The sequence below is a fragment of the Bos indicus genome, chromosome 13, assembly GCF_029378745.1.
Source record: "Bos indicus isolate NIAB-ARS_2022 breed Sahiwal x Tharparkar chromosome 13, NIAB-ARS_B.indTharparkar_mat_pri_1.0, whole genome shotgun sequence".
NCBI classification, from domain to species: Eukaryota; Metazoa; Chordata; class Mammalia; order Artiodactyla; family Bovidae; genus Bos; species Bos indicus.
This window is the reverse complement of record NC_091772.1, coordinates 379,291-403,526: the sequence shown is the minus strand read 5'-3', so window position 1 is coordinate 403,526 and position 24,236 is coordinate 379,291. Positions and strand designations below refer to the sequence as shown.

General features: G+C 37.8%; 2 pseudogenes; both read left to right on the top strand.

Moving 5' to 3' along the window:
• Window positions 1-13,443: 13,443 nt before the first annotated feature.
• Window positions 13,444-14,384, top strand: LOC139186374 (olfactory receptor 4C15-like; annotated as a pseudogene).
• Window positions 14,385-22,163: 7,779 nt separating this feature from the next.
• LOC139186373 (olfactory receptor 4C11-like) lies at window positions 22,164-23,430 on the top strand (annotated as a pseudogene).
• The last annotated feature ends 806 nt before the right edge of the window (window positions 23,431-24,236 follow it).

Here is a 24,236-nt window from a genome sequence, read left to right as displayed (position 1 = left end):
ACACTGGTCCCAATGACAAAACATATTTTCATGGAAATTAATATAAAAATTCTAAAATTATATGCATGTGTGCCTGTCTTTAAATAAGTTTGGTGACAAAAGAAAAGAAGAATAGGAAACTAGATAGGAAACTAGATTTACTAATTGTAAGAACATGTCACAAAGCTTTAGTTTGTAAACTTTTTGCTATATTCCCATGAATAGAGAATCCTAAAGAACAGGATAAATGGTCCAGACTTGAGTCCTCTATATTTGTAGATTTAATGTAAGTGCTATAATGTAATTAATTAATGATCAGGATAGAATTTTAATCCCTCAGGAAGCAGGGACTACTGGATAAATTCTGAAAGAGCCATATGGTCACTTAACTCCCCCCCCACATCATCCTCTCATTTCACACAATCTTTGTGCTTTTTGCTCCTTGTGTCCTTCTCCCTTTTCTGATTTGTACAGTCTTTCTGAATTTACCCTCTTTCTATAACATACCTGTTACATTATCTGCCCCACCCCATCATCACAATATTATTTCTTATCCCACTCACTTCCTCTAGCTGAAGCAAATAATAAAGGATTAAACAAATCAGGACTTGGAATAAAGTAGAAGATGCTACGTGCATTTTGAAGTAGGAACCAGGGTTTCAGGATTAATTGCTGGAGTCCTGTTGTTGAGTCATAATTTAAAAAATATCCCCTCCAGGAGAGTGGTCCATGTCAGACGGCTATTCCATGTCAGGAAAAACATCTAAAATATCATTGAAAATATAATAGCATTTGTCCCTTAATACCATATGCAAATGAAATGTAGGCAATTATTAATATTTACCCTTCTGATGGATCACTGCAATACTGCTTCTTTCTGGGGTGTGTGACTAAGCATTAAAAATAGGTAGAATACAAGAGTGTATAGAGGGGCACACTCATTGATATAGACTTTCTGCAGGGACCTCATGAGCAATTTTCCCTCCAGCTTCAATTGCAATGCTACATCCCATCAGAGTAAACAAACTGTCAATATTTCTCTAAAAAAAATTTGAAAAGAGAAAAATTTCTTTAAGGTCTGGAAATTGTACGTTTAATTTTAAAATTATGGCATATCAAGATCAAATACTGAGAGAAGAAAAGCAGATTATGGATTAATGTATACATTTTTGCATGAAAAACATTCACACATAAAAGTTGTTACTGTTTAGTAAGCATGACTGTTGCTCTAGTTCCCACACAGTACATGCCTTTATGGATTGATGCTGTGTCTTATCCCAGAACTCATCTTTTGCATTTAGTAAATAAACAGACATTTCACCACAGTCTGCAAAGGGACTATGTTCTGTCCTAATTTATACAGTTTCTCTTTCTGAATATGAAGGGAATTGAAAGCACCTACAAATAGAAGCCCAGAAGAAGCCAAAAAAAAAAAAAAAAAAACCCTAACTGATTGGGGTCATAAAATTTTTACAAACACTTGAGTAAGTCAAACCATAAATAACTGTGTCTTGGAAAATTGTAATGATGGGAAATTTCCATACCCTGAAGGAAACTGAGATTCAATCCTAAGGTTCATGACCTCTCAGGGAAACCTCTTTAAATTCCACTTAAAGGTCAAGGAGGAAACTTTTGCACCTTTATGTTTTCATTGAGACCATGGTGAAGACAATGTTTGAGAATCAGTAGGGAAAATCCTTTACCAATCTCCCAGAATTGTAACATCTCTCTTAGATGTAGAAGTAAGACTTAGAAATTTTATATTTCACGTTTTGACCAGCTGTTGAATGGGTGTTTCTCCATAGAGAGAAGGATATTACCATTACCAGAATTTTCAAGAGACTGACACATGGTGAGATTTATAATTCACATTTTTGCATATTCACAGGTGACTTTAAATTGTAATGTAGTATGTAAAATTATGGGCATTTTGATGCAGGCTACCATGTTTAAGGCAAGCTGTGGTCTATCACTTGGTTATGTACATTTGGGCGAGTTCTATAAACCTTTTTGCCCTCAGAATGTTTATTTTTAATGGAGATTATATGTTCACATGGCCAAAGGATTTGGAAACAAATAAAATAATACATGTGAAATTAATTAGATAGGACTTGAAATAATTTAAGTGTTGAATATATAGCAGCTGTTTGAATACAAATATTTTTGGAGGGTTATGTGTTCCTATTCAAGTCTAATGAAATTATAGCTATCATCAGTTTTTTATCTTCAAGTTAAATCCAAATAACTATAAAATGCAACATCTGATTATTTTTGTTAGAGCTAGTTGATAGCATTTTATTTACTGTTTCTTGATATGTTATCATTTATCATTATTGTTTCTTAATTTGTTATCATTTAATTATTGTTTCTTTATATGTTATATTTATCATTCATTTACCCCTCAAACTAGTGCTTCAGATGAAAAAAAGTGGACTACATAATGCCTATGTAGAACTAAGATGATTTACTTAGAGAACTATTGATAGGTAATACAATAGTTCAGTTCAGTCCAGTTCAGTTCAGTTCAGTCGCTCAGTTATGTCCGACTCTTTGCGACCCCATGAATCACAGCACGCCAGGCCTCCCTGTCCATCACCATCTCCCAGAGTTCACCCAAACTCATGTCCATGGAGTCAGTGATGCCATCCAGCCATCTCATCCTCTGTCATCCCCTTCTCCTCCTGCCCCCTATCCCTCCCAGCATCAGGGTCTTTTCCAATGAGTCAACTCTTCAAATGAGGTGGTCAAAGCCTCAGCATCAGTCCTTCCAATGAACACCCAGGACTGGTCTCCTTGAAGATGGACTGGTTGGATCTCCTTGCAGTCCAAGGGACTCGCAAAAATCTTCTCTAGCACCACAGTTCAAAAGCATCAATTCTTCGGTGCTCAGCTTTCTTCACAGTCCAACTCTCACATCCATACATGACCACTGGAAAAACCTAGTTAATTTCCCACAAAAAGCACTAAAGAATGGTCCAGGAAAGGACATGAAGGGTAATAGTGTCTTACTCAACTGACAGAGTAGAATCTTCTGATTTTAAATTTGCTCATTTAATTTTCTCTATGTACACTTGATGTCATAAATAACATTAAATTTCTGCTGCAGAGTTGTTCAAGAATATTTTATTTAAATGGCTGAAGTCTCTAACTGCCTTAGTGCTAGTTGTTGTGGCTTTTTCTCTCTCTTTATATGAACTAAATCACTAAGACAACAGAAGGAAAAAAGGCTCAGGCGTCCGTCAGGAAGAACACAGGTAGGAACAATGAAAGGCTATTTTTCTAAATTCCCAAGATAGTAAGTATATATAAGTTGAGACTTTTGGGGAAATTAGCAGAGCAATTTTGAGGGGAGAGTAAAAGATCTGAAATCTGAAGAGAACACATTTCTCAGGCCATAAAGGAAAATAATATACTTAAATAGATAAAAAATTAAACTATTATTATTAAAGTAAATAACAATGCTGGATAAAATGCAGTGAATTCAAGGAATTTAACTTGGAAGGTAATTAGAATGGGTTTTTAATCTATCAATTTAATATTAAAATATAATTAGAAAACTGCATATAGTGACATTCCTTATTACTAATTTCTCATATAATTTTGAATATTATATTTATTTTATAATGCTATTATACAAACTATTATATAATAGTTACATCAGCTTTAAATTAGGCACAGAAATTTCTATATTATTTTCAGAATGATCAATGCTAGAATAATGTTGCTGCCAAAATGAATGGGAAGGAAACAGTGAGTAATGGTAAGAGCCAGGAGGCAAAATTTCCAGGGTCCCAGGTCCAAAAGATGGTCCAGAGCCCTCAGTTCATGGTGTAAAGGGCCGTCAGCAATCTTCTGTGAATCTCCAGCGTCTGAAGAATATGGTTGTCAGGGAAGGGAAGTCCGTGAGATATTTTCTCAGGAATATGAACAGAACAAGCTGTTTCCAAGAAAAACATATGAAGGGAAAACTGATAGGGAGGGCTAGGCCTATGATTTGGCTATCTGTGGATTCTTTACAGCAAGAAAATACTTACAGTGCATAACTTAACTTCTATGTTATGTTAGCATGTTGGTTCCACCAGTACAAATTAATTACATTGGATAAGTAATAAAATTACCCTCAAACATTGTCTTTTCCTGAACAAATATTTAGGTGATAAATAACACAATGTTGTGGGTTCCAAAATTGATTTTTAATGTTAATTTTTCTTATTATTATTTCAAAATGCATGTTAAAATAAAAAGTTTCTACTATCTTCATACATTATTAATGAATAGGGTTGCTACAATTTTTCATTTAGCACGCTGTAAAAATTCACCAAGTATGTCCTTATGTTATTAATTAGTGTTTTATTCATAGCATATCTTGTTATTAATTTATAGTAGATTGAGTTGCATAAACATCTTATTAACATTTTAGATATTTGTAATTTTTTAATAAATGAAATATCATCTTCCATAAAACTTACATCACTTTATTTCACTCTTAGAATAATTTTTAGGGTTGGGATTACTTGTATAAAAAATATAGTCATTTTTATGACTCTAAAAATATTTGCTAAAACATTTTCCCAATTAGATAATATGAATGAAGCTGTTTCATTGCAATTTAGAAGACATTGTTTTTTAAAAACCAGACTTAGAAATCTATTTTATTCTTATGATAGATTCTTCAGTGCACTTTGTATGTGAAAACATTATTAAAAAAAATAAAGCTTATATCAATATTCCACATCTTCATGTGGAATTATACATTATAAAGCAGTTCATAGTAACTGTCTTATTTGACTCTCATAGGTCAACAGCTTGAACAAATGGTACTCTATTTTATCAGAGAGGATTCAAAAGCTTTGTGGTTTCTTCAGTGACACATGACTATAAATCTGTAGCTTCTAGATATTTTATATTGGAAACTGAACAATTATTATATTATTTTAATTAACTTTTCATTTTGGAATAATTTTAGATTAATAGAAAAGTTACCAAGATAATACAGAGTTTCTATCCACTCCTCAGTTATTTTCCCCAGGAGCTATCCCACGTTGAAGATATGGAAGGGTGGCGGTGAGGAGATACCCCTCGTCCAAGGTAAGGAGCAGTGGCTGTGCTTTGCTGGAGCAGCTGTGAAGAGATACTCCATGCCCAAGGTAAGAGAAACCCAAGTAAGACAGTAGGTGTTGCAAGAAGGCATCAGAGGGCAGACACACTGAAACCATACTCACAGAAATCTAGTCAATCTAATCACACTAGGACCACAGCCTTGTCTAACTCAATGAAACTAAGCCATGCCCATGGGGCAACCCAAGACGGGCGGGTCATGGTGGAGAGATCTGACAGAATGTGGTCCACTGGAGAAGGGAATGCAAACCACTTCAGTATTCTTGCCTTGAGAACCCCATGAACAGTATGAAAAGGCAAAATGATAGGATACTGAAAGAGGAACTCCCCAGGTCAGTAGGTGCCCAATATGCTACTGGAGATCAGTGGAGAAATAACTCAAGAAAGAATGAAGGGATGGAGCCAAAGCAAAAACAATACCCAGCTGTGGATGTGACTGGTGATAGAAGCAAGGTCCAATGTTGTAAAGAGCAATATTACATAGGAACCTGGAATGTCAGGTCCATGAATCAAGGCAAATTGGAAGTGGTCAAACAAGAGATGGCAAGAGTGAATGTCGACATTCTAGGAATCAGCGAACTAAAAAGGACTGGAATGGGTGAATTTAACTCAGATGACCATTATATCTACTACTGTGGGCAGGAATCCCTCAGAAGAAATGGAGTAGCCATCATGGTCAACAAAAGAGTCCAAAATGCAGTACTTGGATGCAATCTCAAAAATGACAGAATGATCTCTGTTCCTTTCCAAGGCAAACCATTCAATATCACAGTAATCCAAGTCTATGCCCCAAGCAGTAATGGTGAAGAAGCTGAAGTTGAATGGTTCTATGAAGACCTATAATACCTTTTAGAACTAACACCCAAAAATGATGTCCTTTTACTTCTAGGGGACTGGAATGCAAAAGTAAGAAGTCAAGAAACACCTGGAGTAACAGACAAATTTGGCCTTGGAATACGGAATGAAGCAGGGCCAAGACTAATAGAGTTTTGCCAAGAAAATGCACTGGTCCTAGCAAACACCCTTTTCCAACAACACAAGAGAAGACTCTACATATGGACATCAGCAGATGGTCAACACCAAAATCAGATTGATTATATTCTTTGCAGCTAAAGATGGAGAAGCTCTATACAGTCAACAAAAACAACACCAGGAGCTGACTGTGGCTCAGATCATGAACTCCTTATTACCAAATTCAGACTGATATTGAAGAAAGTAGGGAAAACCACTAGACCATTCAAGTATGACCTACATCAAATTCCTTATGATTATACAGTGGAAGTGAGAAAAAGATTTAAGGAACTAGATCTCATAAATAGAGTGCCTGATGACCTATGGTCTGAGGTTCATGACATTGTACAGGAGACAGGGATCAAGACCATCCCTATGGAAAAGAAATGCAAAAAAGCAAAATGGCTCTCTGGGGAGGCCTTACACATAGCTATGAAAAGAAGAGAAGTAAAAAGCAAAGGAGAAAAGGAAAGATAAAAGCATTTGAATGCAGAGTTCCAAAGAATAGCAAGAAGAGATAAGAAAGCCTTCCTCAGCGATCCATGCAAAGAAATAGAGGACAACAACAGAATGGAAAGACTAGAGATCTCTTCAAGAAAATTAGAGATACCAAGGGAACATTTCATGCAAAGATGGGCTCGATAAAGGATGGAAATGGTATGGACCTAACAGAAACATAAGATACTAAGAAGTGGTGGTAGGAATACACAGACGAACTATACAAAAAAAGATCTTCACGACACAGATAATCATGATGGTGTGATCACTCATCTAGAGTCAGACATCCTGGAATGTGAAGTGAAGTGGGCCTTAGAAAGCACCACTACGAACAAAGCTAGTGGAGGTGATGGAATTCCAGTTGAGTTATTTCAAATCCTGAGAGATGATGCTGTGAAAGTGCTACACTCAGATCCGATCAGATCAGATCAGTCGCTCAGTCGTGTCCAACTCTTTGCAACCCCATGAATCGCAGCTCGCCAGGCCTCCCTGTCCATCACCATTTCCTGGAGTTCACTGAGACTCACATCTGAGTCAGTGATGCCATCCAGCCATCTTATCCTCTATTGTCCCCTTCTTCTCTTGCCCCCAATCCCTCCCAGCATCAGAGTCTTTTCCAAAGAGTCAACTCTTCGCATGAGGTGGCCACAGTACTGGAGTTATATGCCAGCAAATTTGGAAAACTCAGCAGTGGCCACAGGACTGGAAAAGGTGAGTTTTCATTCCAATCCCAAAGAAAGGCAATGCCAAAGAATGCTCAAACTACTGCACAATTGCACTCATCTCACACGCTAGTAAAGTAATGCTCAAAATTCTCCAAGCCAGGCTTTAGCAATGCATGAACCGTGAACTTCCTGATGTTCAAACTGGTTTTAGAAAAGGCAGAAGAACCAGAGATCAAATTGCCAACATCCACTGGATCATCGAAAATGCAAGAGAGTTCCAGAAAAACATCTATTTCTGCTTTTTTGACTATGCCAAAGCCTTCGACTGTGTGGATCACAATAAACTGTGGAAAATTCTGAAAGAGATGGGAATACCAGACAACCTGACCTGCCTATTCAGAAATCCGTATTCAGGTCAGGAAGCAACAGTTAGAACTGGACATGGAACAGCAGACTGTTTCCAAATAGGAAAGGGAATATGTCAAGGCTGTATATTGTCACCCTGCTTATTTAACTTATATGCAGAGTACATCATGAGAAACGCTGCCTGGATGAAGCACAAGCTGGAATTAAGATTGCTGGGAGAAATATCAATAACCTCAGATATGCAGATGACACCACCCTTATGGCAGAAAGTGAAGAAGAACTAAAGAGCCCTCTTGATGAAAGTGAAAGTGGAGAGTGAAAAAGTTGGCTTAAAGCTAAACATTCAGAAAACAAAGATCATGGCATCCGGTCCCATCACTTCATGGGAAATAGATGGGGAAACAGTGGAAATAGTGTCAGACTTTATTTTAGGGGGCTCCAAAATCACTGCAGATGGTGACTGCAGGCATGAAATTAAAAGATGCTTACTCCTTGGAAGGAAAGTTATGACCAACCTAGATAGCATATTGAAAAGCAGAGACATTACTTTGCCAACAAAGGCCCGTCTAGTCAAGGCTATGGTTTTTCCATTGGTCATGTATGGATGTGAGAGTTGGACTGTGAAGAAGGCTGAGCACCGAAGAATTGATGCTTTTGAACTGTGGTGTTGGAGAAGACTCTTGAGAGTCCCTTGGACTGCAAGGAGACCCAACCAGTCCATTCTGAAGGAGATCAGCCCTGGGACTTCTTTGGAGGGAATGATGCTGAAGCTGAAACTCCAGTACTTTGCCACCTCATGCGAAGAGTTGACTCATTGGAAAAGACTCTGATGCTGGGAGAGATTGGGGGCAGGAGGAGAAGGGGACGACGGAGGATGAGATGGCTGGATGGCATCACTGACTCCATGGACGTGAGTCTGAGTGAACCCCGGGAGTTTGTGATGGACAGGGAGGCCTGGCGTGCTGCAATTCATGGGGTTGCTAAGATTTCGGACACGACTGTGCGATTGAACTGAACTGAGTAATTATCATCTAACATTGCTAGTAGTATATTTGTCAAAACTGTGGAATGAACATTGATTATATTACTCTTATAGAAGCACAAGATTTTAATCATGTTTCACTAACTTTGCCATGGCTATCACTTTTCTGTTCTAAGAATCAATCCAGGACAGCACAGCACGTTTAATTACCTTTTAAATAATTTCTAATCATAGACCTTGTGATCATAAACTTTGCGGACACTGTCCTCTCCATTGCCTAAGTATTAACAGTAATTTTGGAAATTCCGTTTATCTAAAAAAAAGAGCAGTTTGATCTGTTCATATTTAATGTGCATTTGATTCTAAAACAGTATTTCTTAGAAACTTCCCAGATTAGGGAAATACAGAGCCTAAGAATTACTTGTTAGATTAACACAGAGCCTTGCTGTTCCTCTCCACTGTTTTTATTATTTGATTTTCTTTGTACAATGACACTACCTGAAAAAGATTTGGACTCCTGAGGATCTGGGCTTCCTAGCTGATGCTAATGGTAAAGAACCTGCCTGCCAATCCAGTAGACAGAAGAGATGCAGGTTTGATCCCTGGGTTGGGAAGATCCTCTGGAGAAGGGCACAGGAATCCATGACAATATTCTTGCCTGGAGAATCCCATGGACAGAGGGGCCTGGCAGGCTACAGTCCATAAGGCCACAAAGAATCAGAAACAATTGAAGCAACTTAGCACCCACATATGCACACATGAGGATCTGAAGAGTATAAAATTGTATTCAGGAATTATTAAAGACTTAAAAGTGTTACAAATTTAAATGATACCATATCTTCATTGTGGTAACCAAAAAACTATTTTATATTTGTGAATGTGTAAAAGGATGAGTAAAGATATTTGTAACCCTAGATCATGGTAAAGCACAAATTAGGAGTAAAAGGATTATCATTTCTGTTCTGTGTTAAAGGCTCTGGGAGGATGTTTGCACTTATGGCAAGTATCTCCAGTACATCTAACTGCATTAATGGCTTTATCAATATCAATATTGCCTTATCTGATTCTTCAAAGGACCTTATCAAGAGGTATTGTTATTATACACAATTACAGAATAGAATCTGAGCTCTTGAGAATTTTAAGTAACTTTTCTCATCACATAATATAACTTAGTACAAGAGCTTTGATTAGAACCTAGATCTCTATGAATCTTGACCTGATGTCTTTATTTCATTTCATTGTCTCTGCATATACTGATAGTTTTTACTCTTTAATATATAGTCATTAACTTATCCAATGATCTTATAAGGTTTGTTTCATGTTCTTGTTTGCTTGATGACATGGTTGAATATGGAGTTCAGAGTCCAGGCGCTGTTTAGGAATGTCTAGTATCCTAGTGCTGCACTCAATATGCCAGCAAATTTGGAAAACTCAGCAGTGGCCACAGGACTGGAAAAGGTCAGTTTTCATTCCAATCCCAAAGAAAGGCAATGCCAAAGAATGCTCAAACTACCACACAATTGCACTCACCTCACATGCTAGCAAAGTATTGCTGAAAAGTCTTCAAGCCAGGCTTCAGTAATACATGAACCATGAACTTCCAGATGTTCAAGCTGGCTTTAGAAAAGGCAGAGGAACCAGAGATCAAATTGCCAACATTCACTGGATCATCAAAAAAGCAAGAGAGCTGCAGAAAAACATCTACTTCTGCTTTATTGACTATGCCAAAGCCTTTGACTGTGTGGATCACAATAAACTGTGGAAAATTCTGAAAGAGATAGGAATACCAGACCACCTGACCTGCCTCTTGAGAAACCTGCATGCAGGTCAGGAAGCAACAGTTAGAACTGGACATGGAACAACAGACTGGTTCCAAATAGGAAAAGGAGTATGTCAAGGCTGTATATTGTCACCCCGCTTATTTAAATTATATGCAGAGTACATCATGAGAAACGCTGGGCTGGAAGAAGCACAAGCTGGAATCAAGATTGCTGGGAGAAATATCAATAACCTCAGATATGCAGATGACACCACCCTTATGGCAGAAAGTGAAGAGGAACTCAAAAGCCTCTTGATTAAAGTGAAAGAGGAGAGTGAAAAAGTTGGCTTAAAGCTCAACATTCAGAAAACGAAGATCATGGCATCCAGTCCGACCATCACTTCATGGCAGATAGATGGGGAAACAGTGTCAGACTTTATTTTTTTGGGCTCCAAGATCACTGAAGATGGTGACTGCAGCCATGAAATTAAAAGACGCTTACTCCTTGGAAGGAAAGTTATGACCAACCTAGATAGCATATTGAAAAGCAGAGGCATTACTTTGCCAACAAAGGCCCGTCTAGTCAAGGCTATGGTTTTTCCATTGGTCATGTATGGATGTGAGAGTTGGACTGTGAAGAAAGCTGAATGCTGAAGAATTGATGCTTTTGAACTGTGGTGTTGGAGAAGACTCTTGAGAGTCCCTTGGACTGCAAAGAGTTCCAACCAGTCCATTCTAAGGGAGATCAGTCCTGGGTGTTCTTAGGAAGGAATGATGTTAAGCTGAAACTCCAGTACTTTGGCCACCTCATGCGAAGATTTGATTCATTGGAAAATACTCTGATGCTGGGAGGTTGGGGGGCAGGAGGAGAAGGGGACAATAGAGGATGAGATGGCTGGATGGCATCACCGACTCGATGCACATGAGTTTGAGTGAACTCTGGGAGTTGGTGATGGACAGGGAGGCCTGGCTTGCTGCAATTCATGGGGTCACAAAGAGTTGGACAGAACTGAGCGACTGAACTGAAGTACTCTGGAAAGAATTTGTTTTGAAGTAAGTAAATACGTGTTGTATATACATCTGTATATTTTCTAGTTTTATTCATATTTTCAATCATTTTTGTTAGCAATCAGTGTCATTCATAAAAGTCAACTCATTTTTAATTATTTCAGAAAGCCCAATTATTCTTTTACATCCCTATTTAACAAGCATAGATAGTATGTATATGTACACACACACACACACACATTTGCCACTTGACTGATGCATTTCTCATATATACAATGAAGGACACAATCATATTTCCCTGGTTGTTTAGCAGTAAAGTATCCACCTGCCAACGCACGTTCAATCTCTGCATTGGGAAGATCCCCTGAAGAAGGAAATGACAACTCACTCCAGGGTTCTTGTCTGGGAAATCCTATGAACAGAGGAGCCTGACAGGCTACAGTCCATGGGGTCACAAAGAGTCAAACATGACTGAGCGACTAAACAACAAAGGACAGTCATTCTTCAAAGCTGTGTCTTGCTATAAGAAACGAAGTCAAAAGTTGGAGTAATATTTGGATGACTAATGGAAAAGCTTTCTGTGAGTAAGCTGCTTGGCTTTTTAAGTGAGAGAAGAGTCACTAAAATCAGTAAGGGCATTTTATCATAAGCAGCAATTTCACATTTTCCAATTTGACCCTCATTATAATTGTATGAAATGGGTAGGGATGTTATATGTGAATCTCCATACATTACAGTAAGTCATATACATTTGAAACAGACACACACTCGTGAGTACTGCTTGATCTGATTGGGCCACTTTGAATAAATTCTTAGCAATGAATAAAGCCTCAGGCTCTGGCTATAGTCAGCATTCTGTTTCTATTCTTACCTATGTAGTTACTGTCAGTTTGTATCTAAATAATCCAGCGATTACCTTCTGATTCTACATAATTGGCTCTGTGTCCTTCATCAAGAAGCATCAGTCAAACATGAATACAGGAATCAGGTTATAACCTCTACAGTGAATGGCGACTCTAGAGAAGCCCCTCCTGCTCTGAAGCTCTTGCTAGAAAAATTTTTGCTTCTTTCCCTGTAGAGTCAGTCACTTTCATGCTGGAGTCAGAGGTTCTGGGTTAAAACTCCAGAGCCAGCATCTGTTATTTCTTTAATTTTATTTCTTTAAGCATGGACTTCCTACCAGTAAAACTGGGTAATAAGATCTAACGTGGACTGTTTCCTAGCCACTTAACTCTGAACAACTGCTTCCTTGCATTATTTAACCTAGTCATCATAACAGTACATATTAGTAGGTATTACTTATTTTTGTCAGCTTCTCATTTTTAAATAATGAGTGAAAAGAAAGCCAACTTAACACATGGATATTTATTATGTATTAGTCTACAGCAAGGTGTGTTCCCAATGATCTTTCTTTCTTTCTTTTTTTTTTTTTTTGAAGAATGAATTAGTTGATTTTAAAGTCTCAGTTTTTTTCTAGATTTTAAAGAAATAACTAGGAGTATAGCCATGATCCAAGAACTTCTTCAGGTTTGTCTTATTTCTCCTTCTATCTGTAGATAAGGAAGTCACCTGATCGTGGATGGCATGCAACCCCCCCTTCTCCCACCCATGCACATGGCAGGCATGACCAATAAACTGCTCTTTTCCTTTACTCAGAACATGGATTGGGCTTCAGAATTCTTCTCACAATTCACTCCAGGAACCCACTACTATTAACATATGACCAGAGTTGGCAGTTGAGATAACAACTATTTCTTACCCCCACCCCAGGTGGATCCCTACCCTTCTCTTACATTGAAGCTGTATCTTAAAACATTTAACAGTTTATCTAAACTTCAATTCTTCCTGGTATCCCCCTACCACCTTCAACAAATTTCTAGCTTTGCATTCTTAATGAAAAAGCAAGCACAAGAACATAAGTCAATTTTTCACATGGATGCACCAATTTGTTGATAACTATGATGACTCTCAAATCTGGTCTGAGGCACATTTGTCTTTCTTCTAACTGTAGATTCTACATGCTCACTGTGGTACCTTTCACCTTTTCCTTGGAAATTATGCAAAACCAAAGCTTTGTAACTGAGTTTGTCCTCCTGGGGCTTTCACAGAATCCAACCATGCAAAAAATAATGTTTGTTGTATTTTTGTTCTTTTACATTGAACTGTTGGGGGCAACTTGTTAATTGTGGTGACCATCAGTAGCAGCCCAGCACTCCGGGGCTCCCCCATGTACTTCTTCCTGGCTTTTCTGTCCTTCCTGGATGCATGCTTCACCTTCATCATTGTCCCAAAGATGATTGTGGACTCTCTCCTTTGGAGGAAAACTATTTCCTTCGAAGGCTGCATGACCCAGCTCTTTGCTGAACACTTCTTTGCTGGGGTGGAGGTGATTGTCCTCAGTGCCATGGCCTATGACCATTACGTGGCCATCTGCAAGCACTTGCACTATTCTTCTATCATGAACCACAGACTCTGTGCCTTTCTGATGGTAGCCTGGACAGGGGGCTTTGTTCATTCAATGATACATATTATCTTCACTTTCCAGCTGCCCTTTTGTGGCCCTAATGTCATCTATCACTTCATGTGTGACTTGTACCCATTGCTGGAGCTTGCCTGCACTGACACTCACATTTTTGGCCTTTTGATAGTCACCAACAGTGGGTTTATCTGCATCCTAATCTTCTCCTTGTTGCTTGTCTCCTATGGGGTCATCTTGCTGTCTCTGAGAACACATAGCTCCAAAGGGCAGCAGAAAGCCCTCTCCACAGGAGGATCTCACATTGCTGTTGTGGTTTTGTTCTTTATCCTGTGCATATTTATGTATGTATGACCTCCATATTCTTTCTCCTTTGACAAAATGGTAGCCATATTTTATACCATCTTAACTCCCTTGTTCAATCCTTTGATTTACACTTTGAGGAACAAAGAAGTGAAAAGTGCCATGAGGAAAGTGCGGAATAGGATAATGATGGTTTCTAATGAAAAATAAAACATTTAAGGTTGAATAAAAAATTCAAAATTTCATATCAGACAAAAATTTTATATGGATGAGCATTATTTGACAGGGGTTGACTGTGTGGATCACAATAAACTGTGGAAAATTATGAAAGAGATGGGAATACCAGACCACCTGACCTGCCTCTTGAGAAACCTGTATGCAGGTCAGGAATCAACAGTTAGAACTCGACATGGAACAACAGACTGGTTCCAAATAGGAAAAGGAGTATGTCAAGGCTGTATACTGTCACCCTGCTTATTTAACTTATATGCAGAGTACATCATGAGAAACGCTGGGCTGGAGGAAGTACAAGCTGAAATCAAGGTTGCTCAGAGAAATATCAATAACCTCAGACATGCAGATGACACCACCTTTATGGCAGAAAGTGAAGAAGAACTAAAGAGACTCTTGATGAAAATGAAAGAGGAGAGTGAACTGAACTGAACTAAGAGAGAACTTACTGAACTGAACAGTAAGTAATGTAATATGATAAAGAAAGTTGGCTTAAAGCTCAACATTCAGAAAACTAAAATCATGGCATCTGGCCCCAACACTTCATGGCAAATAGATGGGGAAACAGTGGAAACAGCGCCTGACTTTATTTTTCCAGGCTCCAAAATCACTGCAGATGGCGATTGCAGCCATGAAATTAAAAGATGCTTACTCCTTGGAAGGAAAGTTATGACCAAGCTAGACAGCATATTAAAAAGCAGAGACATCACTTTGTCAGCAAAGGTCCATCTAGTTAAGGCTATGGTTTTTCCAGTGATGTATGGATATGAGAGTTGGACTAGCTGAGTCCAGAAGAATTGATGTTTTTGAACTGTGGTGTTGGAGAAGACTCTTGAGAGTCCCTTGGACTGTAAGGAGATCCAACCAGTCCATCCTAAAGGCAATTAGTCCTGGGTGTTCATTAGAGGGACTGATGTTGAAGCTTAAACTCCAGTACTTTGGCCACCTGATGCGAAGAGCTGACTCATTTGAAAAGACCTTGATGCTGGGAAAGATTGAGGGCAGGAGGAGAAGGGGACAACAGAGGATGAGATGGTTGGATGGCATCACCGACTCGATGAACATGGGTTTGGGTGGACTCCGGGAGTTGGTGATGGACAGGGAGGCCTGGTGTGCTGCGGTTCATGGGGTTGCAAAGAGTCAGACACGACTGAGCAACTGAACTGAACTGAACAGTAAGTAATGTAATATGATAAAAAATAGCATAAATTGTAGGAAATAATTTCGTTTTCATTTCAGTCTTAGATCACTTATGAACTCTGATTTGGCAATTCAATATCCTCAAATGAAAATTAAGAAGACTTGAATTTTATGCTTACTTACAATCTAAAAGTAAAAAAAGAATGAAAAAAATTACTAAAAGAATCACTTCTTGCTACTCATTTGATATTTTGGGAAATATTTCTGGAGGGAAGACAAAATTGTCTTAGAGATTAGGTTTTACTAATCTCTTTAGTAAACTTTTTGCCCAACCTAATGTATCTGCTGTACAACTGAAATTAACAAAACATTGTAAATCAACTCTATTTAAAAAGTAAATTAATAAACAATAGAAAGAAAAACATTAACATATTAATGTTTCAGATTTGCCAAAGAACTGTAATTATTGCTCACATTAGCCCTTTGATATAGATGATAACTGTAATTCACACTTTGAAAGTGAAAGTGCTGTCACTCAGTCATATCCAACCCTTTTGTGACCCCATGGACTGTTGCCTACCAGGCTCCTCTGTCCATGGGCTTTTCCAGGCAAGGGTACTGGGGTCGCTTGCCATTTCCTTCTCTAGGGGTCTTCCCGACCCAGGGATTGAACCCTGCTCTCCCACATTGCAGGCAGATGCTTTACCATCTGAGCCACTAGGGAAACCAGTTCACAAGTTGATATAATACAAACAAGAGTAGTTAACCACACATATTTCATCTACAGGCTTTCAACTGCCTTCAAAGACTTCCAGGCCTCTAGAAGAGATGGAGTTAAGCAAAGTTTATGCAGAAGCGAACAAAATTACCTCAAATCAAGTCATATGAGTTGAAGTTTAACCAGTTGTCCCCAAGGCTTGATTTTTCCCTTGGGCTTTGAGCAAGGTAGCTCATTGCATATCACTTGGGACTGGTTTGGAAGAAATAGTTTCCTTGGAGCTCCTGAGGCTTAAAGCCTACCTTAAGCATTTGCAAACTCTTGTGTGAATTTCTATAAATATCCAGTAAAAATAAAACACTTAGCCTCATGATTTTTCACACACACACACACACACACACACACACACAGAGAGAGAGAGAGAGAGAGAGATACAGTGGGAAGGAAGCTGGCCACAGAGGCATTTATGTCTCAGAGTGTAGGAATAATTAAGTTTCCAAGAACTGAATTAAGACATTCACTCCATTTTCAGAGCATTCTCTCTGCTCCAATACAGACCTTGCTGTTCTGTCTGACCCAGTGTTTCCAGGAAGGAGCTGTGTAAATTATGGCTACATGAAGAGTTCCCTTTCTCCATAAACTCTTTACATCCCATCATCACTTGTGATAGAAGGCAATGATAAATCTCAATGAAGTATAGTTTGTGTATTTTATTTAAGCTTCACATAATTGACCTTCTAAGTAAATGAAAGTTGAAGATATGAAAAATACACTCTGTTGGAAGTCATCTGGTTGTAAGAAAAGAGGTAAGTTTCTCAATCTGTCTGAAATATTTTCTTCTGTGCTGTTCTTAGTCTCTCAGTTATGTCTGACTCTTTGTGACCCCATGGACTATAGCCTGCCGGGCTCCTCTGTCAATGAGATTCTCCAGGCGACAATACTGGAGGGTGTTGCACTCTTCCAAGGGATCTTCCCAACCCAGGGATTGAACCCAGGTCTCCTGTATTGCAGGCAGATTCTTTACAATCTGAGCCCTAAACACTGATCTCTTGGAATCTATATTCAGTGTGTCTTCCAATAAATGACAGAGCTCTTGGGGAGTGTTTCTACCAATGAAGAATTATGGTGGTTCAGGCTTCCTAGGCCTTCCCTGGACTCAGCACATGGCTGAACTACCTCTCAAAGGCACCTCTGCTCACAGAGGATGCAAACCATGGAATGAAGGTCAGCTTGGCAGAAATTTCTCTCTTGGTGAGCTCCTGGTTTAAAGTCTATGGTCAGTCCTGATGCTTCTGAGACAGAGTATGAAACTGGGCTCCACTTTCTACACACCTGGGTTTTCAGGATCCTTGACAATCCTTGCGATGACACACAACAACACTCTCTCTTTAATTGGGGTAAGTGATGGCATGGTTGTTCAGGAAGAAAGAAGCTGAACTGTGGGATGAAATCTCAGATAAAATGACTTTCTCTAAGATGTTTTCTCTCCTTCTCACTCTATGTCTTTCTATATCCCATCCCCGGCTCTTTCCCTGTACCTGCTCACTCCTCTCTCCTGTTCTGACTGCATTAGTCTGCTTCTTTCCTCCTCTTCACTACTATCCAGTTAGATCTTTATTTTTATTTTTTGCTTTAATATTAGCCTCAGCATGCAGTTTAATGCACTTGGTTTTGGAGTCTGGACAGAAATTTGAGATACCAATTGCCATCCTTCTCTCATGACTCATGATTTTTCTTTTCTAAGATGAAATCTATGTGATGATTAGAATTTGATTTTTTATATTAGATGTAGGGTGAATGCTGACAGAGAGGCTATGTAATAACATCCCTTTCTAGTTCTAGCCTAAGTGTCTTAATTAAAACACTCTGTATCACAGATCATGCTTTGTAACTAGAAATGGATGAATCACATGGCCAATCCAGTTACCTTGCAAAAAAAATTTATGTCAAATGAAATAGCACAAGCAAAAACTTGTTTGAATGATAAGATTATGGAAAAAGAATAATATTTAATCCTGGATTGCCTTATTCAATCATATATATACACACACACACACACACACACACATATATATATATACACATACACATATATATGGAACATAGGAGATAGAAGCAGATGGTTATTTAACTTAGGAAGAATGGAAAAAAATTGGCACCAAATATCCAAATATATTTGAGTTGGTTAACAGTCCAGTAGGTAAAAGTAAAATGTAAGGATCAAGGAAGGGAAAAGACCTTCTACTACCATGATGCCCTCCCAAATCAAAAAGGCAGGGTGGTCCAGAAAAGTTTGGAGATAATGGCTGAATTCAATAATAAAATTCTCAGGTAGAATTGATTTAAACTACTGCATACATCCTTCAATGATGCTTACCTGTTTTTATGTCCCAAACCTTCTCTTTGCTTACTTAAAAAAAAAAAAAAAATAGAATTAGTTGAACTGGAATCATGGTTGTCTGTGACCTACCCAGAATTTGTCTCTTAAAACGTTTGGATTTAATAAGAGTGCAGTTTTTAATGATGGGAGCATCTATTTTTCCTGAAGCAATGCATCTTCCCTTTCCAAAAATATTTCATCACTCTTCTATCCTAACTCCTCCTCTTCTCACAGCAAAGGGCTCCCTCTCTTTTGTTTTATCCCCTACTGGAAACCTAATGTATTAAAATTAAATAATCACTGATTTCTTTTCTTTTTTTTTCATAATCAGCAGAGAAAATTTCAACTTCCAATCAAAGTTTGTAATTACTGTGATATTTCTAATTTCTCATAGTGAACTAATATTATTTTAGCTCAACTGCAAGGAAAACCTAATTGTATTTAGATGTGTAACTTTACTAGAGTTAAATAGTTTGATTTACTGATACTGATATATTTATCTTACTTAGAGAAACCCTTTATAAACTTTTTGAATATTTAATTTTCAGAAAACTTTGTTGGAAATTGAAGTTTAACTCAATTAAAGCCATAATTTCACTTATTTCCCATGTTTAAACCTTTAACGACCAATCAACTTATTTTCTAGGATCTTTCTGATATGGAGTTAAAATTCATTTGGTATTATTGCAGAGTTGTGTGTAGTTTTTCAATGATTAAGAATCTTACATAGAGAAATGGTATCCCTCCAATGTCAGTGTGAGGAGGTTGAAGACGTCTTTTCATGCTCTATAAGTTGACTCCAAATATGAGTAGGTTCTCAGTACACATTTGATGACTGAGTTGATGGTGTTATTGATCACTAAATAACTGATGATTAATCAGAAAGAGGAAGTGTACATTAAAATTCACATTAAAATGTGTTTCATTTGACATTAAAATTTAAAGGCATGCTTGACTAAAACGGAAACAGGAGTTTAAAATTGATAGAGTGTATTGCATAATGTTGAAAAAAAAAAGAGCTCAAAACTTAAAGATATCAAAAATTAAACAGACTCAACATACAAAATTCAAAACAAATGAAACATAATAAATTAAAATATACAAAAATGTTATACTCTATTGCTAATCAAAATGTATATTTCATAAAATACATATTTCATAATTTTAATTGTTAACTAAGCAAATATAATAATGCATCAAGTTAATTTTTTATTTATAATTTGTGCCATATTGTTATAGTTTTAGAAACAATGGAAAATAACCTAATTTGTACATAAAAATATTTCACGTGTGTGTGTTTACATACATATATGTAGATATAGATATATATAGATATATGTCTTTAAACCCAGCAGAATGTGTAAAGAACTGACTTTTACTTCCAGTTTATGGGCTCTCCTGGTGTCTCAGATGGTAAAGAATCTGCTTGTATTGCAGGAAACCTGGGTTTGATCCTTGGGTCAGAAAGATACCCTGGAGAAGGGAATGGCAGACCACTTGCCTGGAGAATCCCATGTATAGAGGAGCCTTGTTGGATTCATGGAGTCACAAAGAGTCTGGCAGGACTGAGTGACTAAAACAACCATGGGATTGGTTAAGTATGAATTTTTGAAGGGCACTTTTCTCACCCTGTAATACATTGCAAGCTTTGGAAATTTTATTATGCAGATATACCCATACAGTAATTAATTTTCTAATAAATAGTGAAGCAACCAAGTTGAAAGATTATTTGAGAATAGTGTCAATAATTATGGGCTTCCCTGGTGGCTCAGTGGTAGAATATGCTTGCAATGCAGGAGATGTGGGCTCTATTCCTGGGTCAGAAAGATCCCCCAGAGAAGGAAATGACCACCCATTCTAGTATTCTTGCCTGGAAAATCCCATGGACAGAGGTGCCTGGTGAGCTACAGTCCATGGGACTTAAAATAGTGATATTTATATTAGCAATCCCCTGGGCATATATTTGATTAAACTGTTTTTTTTTCCTCTAATTTTATTTTATTTTTAAACTTTACATAATTGTATTAGTTTTGCCAAATATCAAAATGAATCCACCACAGGTATACATGTGTTCCCCATCCCGAACCCTCCTCCCTCCTCCCTCCCCATACCATCCTTCTGGGCTGTCCCAGTGCACCAGCCCCAAGCATCCAGCATCATGCATCGAACCTGGACTGGCAACTCGTTTCCTACATGATATTTTACATGTTTCATTGCCATTCTCCCAAATCTTCCCACCCTCTCCCTCTCCCACAGAGTCCATAAGACTGTTCTATACATCAGTGTCTCTTTTGCTGTCTCGTGATTAAACTATTAAAATAAGCACAAGCTATATGAGAAGAGTTTATTAAAAATATTTTAATTAAGGTGAAAATTTGGCAAAACAAAAAAATAAATGGTAGAATTTATATTTTAAGATTTTGATATGTTAATTTTGGGCTCCCCTGGTGGCTCAGCTGGTAAAGAATGTGTCTGCAATGAAGGAGACCTGGATTTGATATGTGGGTTGAGAAGATCCCCTGGAGGAAGGAATGGCAACACGCTCCAGTATTCTTGCCTGGAGAATACTATGGACAGAGGAGCCTGGTGGAGTCCATGGTGTTACAAAGAGTCAAGCATGACTGAGTGACTAACATCATGTTTATTTATAATTGCTAAGTAAATAATTACACTACAAATACTGTTTAGCTAACATAGAAAAGGCTTGTAAGTTAAAAAAGGAAAATCAGAAAATATAATAAGATGATTGAAATTATATAGATATATGCATATAAGGAAAAAGTAAAGGAGAGCAAGGAGATGTATTTTTATGTTGAATTTCTGAAATACATTTTTAAACTTACATTTTAAAGAGATAAAAATGGAAAGAATGCAATCTTCTAGATGATAGTGGTAGGAGAATCAGATATGAAGGAGGATAGTACATGGGTTACAGAAATATAGAAAGTGAAATAACAGGTTGAGTCCACAGAATGTGAAATTTACTACCATGCATCTAACATATGTAAGGGTTTATATCAAATATATAGCAATTTTCCAAAATATTGCTAGCCTCAATGATTTGCTCAAATATCTCATGTGCCCTAACTGGCAATACAGGTAAACTTATAGCTTCAATGAACCTAAAGATGGAAAAATAAGCTTTTTTCTTAAGTATAACCCAACAAAGATACTGAAGAGATCAGGAATAATGGCTACAAACTGTTGTTCAAATTAAGAAATGTATTCACTCAGAAGAGAATCTCCAAATATATTATTTCTAAATTATATAAGGATATTATTATCAGTGGTTGATGTGCATACACATTATATACATATGCATATGCTTAATAATGTATCTATTAGATTCTCTGTCATATAAAGAAAGAGTATTAAGACATTAAAATGATCTGATTAAGATAATAAAGCAAATTCACTAGTTTTCAGATCATGGCAGAATGCACAATCACTTGAAAGCTCCCCCCAACCAAAAAAAAAAAAAAAAAATTGGCAACCCATAAGAAGACCTTGAATCAATGCCAATGTTTAAAGCATGTCAACATTAAAAAAAAAAAAAAAAAATTCTTGAGTGAGTATAGTGTATGAAAACTTTGAGAAACACCAAGTTATATGTTTGATGAAATTTGAACTCTAAAATAGCAATTCTGCATCCATATACATTGCAATTGCCAAGTCACCATTTCTCCAACTTTTTTTTTTTGCAGATGAACCACTTCTCAGCTGTGCCTGTTCCACATTCACCATAACCATGGAGATGAACAGTAGTGTTAACGAGTTCATACTGCTTGGGTTAACACAGAATCTACTAAAAGAGAAAGTAGTATCTGTTATCCTCTTATTTCTATACCTTGGGACTCTGTTGGCAAACTTCATAATTGTGATGACCATACAATATAGCCAGACACTTCAGAGCCCCATGTACTTCTTCCTTTTCTACTTATCCTTTGCTGATGCCTGTTTTTCGACAACCACTGCCCCTAGGTTGATTGTAGATTCTGTATCTGAGAAGAAAGCCATCTCCTTCAATGAGTGCATGACTCAGATCTTTGCATTTCACTTCTTTGGGTGCATGGAGATCTTGGTACTTGTCCTCATGTCCTTTGATCGCTATGTGGCCATTTGCAAGCCCTTGCAGTACACAGCCATCATGAGCCAGTGTATCTGTGACACACTAGTGAAACTGGCCTGGGTGGGGGCCTGTATCCATTCTTCAGCACAGATTCTCTTGGCTTTGAAATTACCCTTCTGTGGCCCCAATGTTATTGATCACTATTTCTGTGATATACAACCTTTGTTGCAACTTGCCTGTGTGGATGCTTATGTCATTAACCTACTCATATGTTTAACATATGCATGGTGAGTTTCCTGTTGCTGCTTATCTCCTATGTTTTAATCTTACATTCTCTGAGTAACTGTAGCAGAGAAGGAAGAAGGAAAGCCCTTTCCACATGTACCTCCCACATTATTGTTATTGTCTTATTCTTTATACCATGTATATACATATATGCTCGCCCTTTAACTGTATTTCCAGTGGACAAGATGGTGGCTGTGTTTTACACTATTGTGACACCCTTGCTCAATCCTCTGATTTACACTCTGAAGAATGCAGAAATCAAACAGGCCATGAGAAAGTTATGGTGCAACAAAGTCTGACTCGAGATGGCAAAGCAGAAGATGCCAACTGCTAATTCTGTCAGAGTTTAAGTATAATTGGATTGATGGAAAAGAGAAAGTGTTCTCATTCTATTGTGGACAATATAGATGTGTTCCAGTGGGGCATTTAGGGGAATAGGCAGAATGAGCACCCAGTAAAATCTGTATTGTTTTAACCAATGTCTCAGAGAAAGAACTTGAAGTTCCATCATCTTTGTCGGGGCACAAGCCCATTCCTCACGTCTGCTGTCTACTTTGATGTTTCTGCTTGTGAGTCACATCCTGTTCTTTCTATAGGTTTAACTTCTGGTTTTGTACATTATTGTTTTTCTGTTGTTGTTGTCATATTTCTTATCCAAGTTTAAATAGTTCGTCCCTGATTTCTATCATCCATTTTGTTGGTAAACTGCCGGGAGCCAGCGAGAGACATTCCACTCGTGAGAAAGGTCATGAGGAAGGAGGCTCGGCATATGCAAAGGCAGGATTGAGCGTCAGGAGTCCCCCCGGATATTCTCGAGCATCTACCCCCAAAAAACCAGAGTCTGCCCTACTTTATTGCTTTGTGCTCTCACCTTTGACTTTACTGGGGGCTGTCCCCTACCACCATCTCGTTCTCTCTGACAAAGAGTTAACTTACAGCTCCAATTAATAAAGTTCCTGGGCAACTACGATTGTTTAAATCCAAACCCCTCAGATGGCTCTCTAACTCGCCTGACAAGTTTACCTGGACTCCTACAACTATGCATATGATTGTTTACAGTCTTCCAGCCTCAAGAGGCACGGGAAACTTAAGATATTCAAATAGCTTAGAGCCTCTCAGAGAGTTAGAAACTGTCAGAATAAACTAGTAAAGGATTTCATTGATGAGCCAATGTTTGTTGCCAAGTTCACATCCCCTGAATTGTATCCTTGAATATGTATTAATTAATAGTTGGTATGTAGAAAAAAT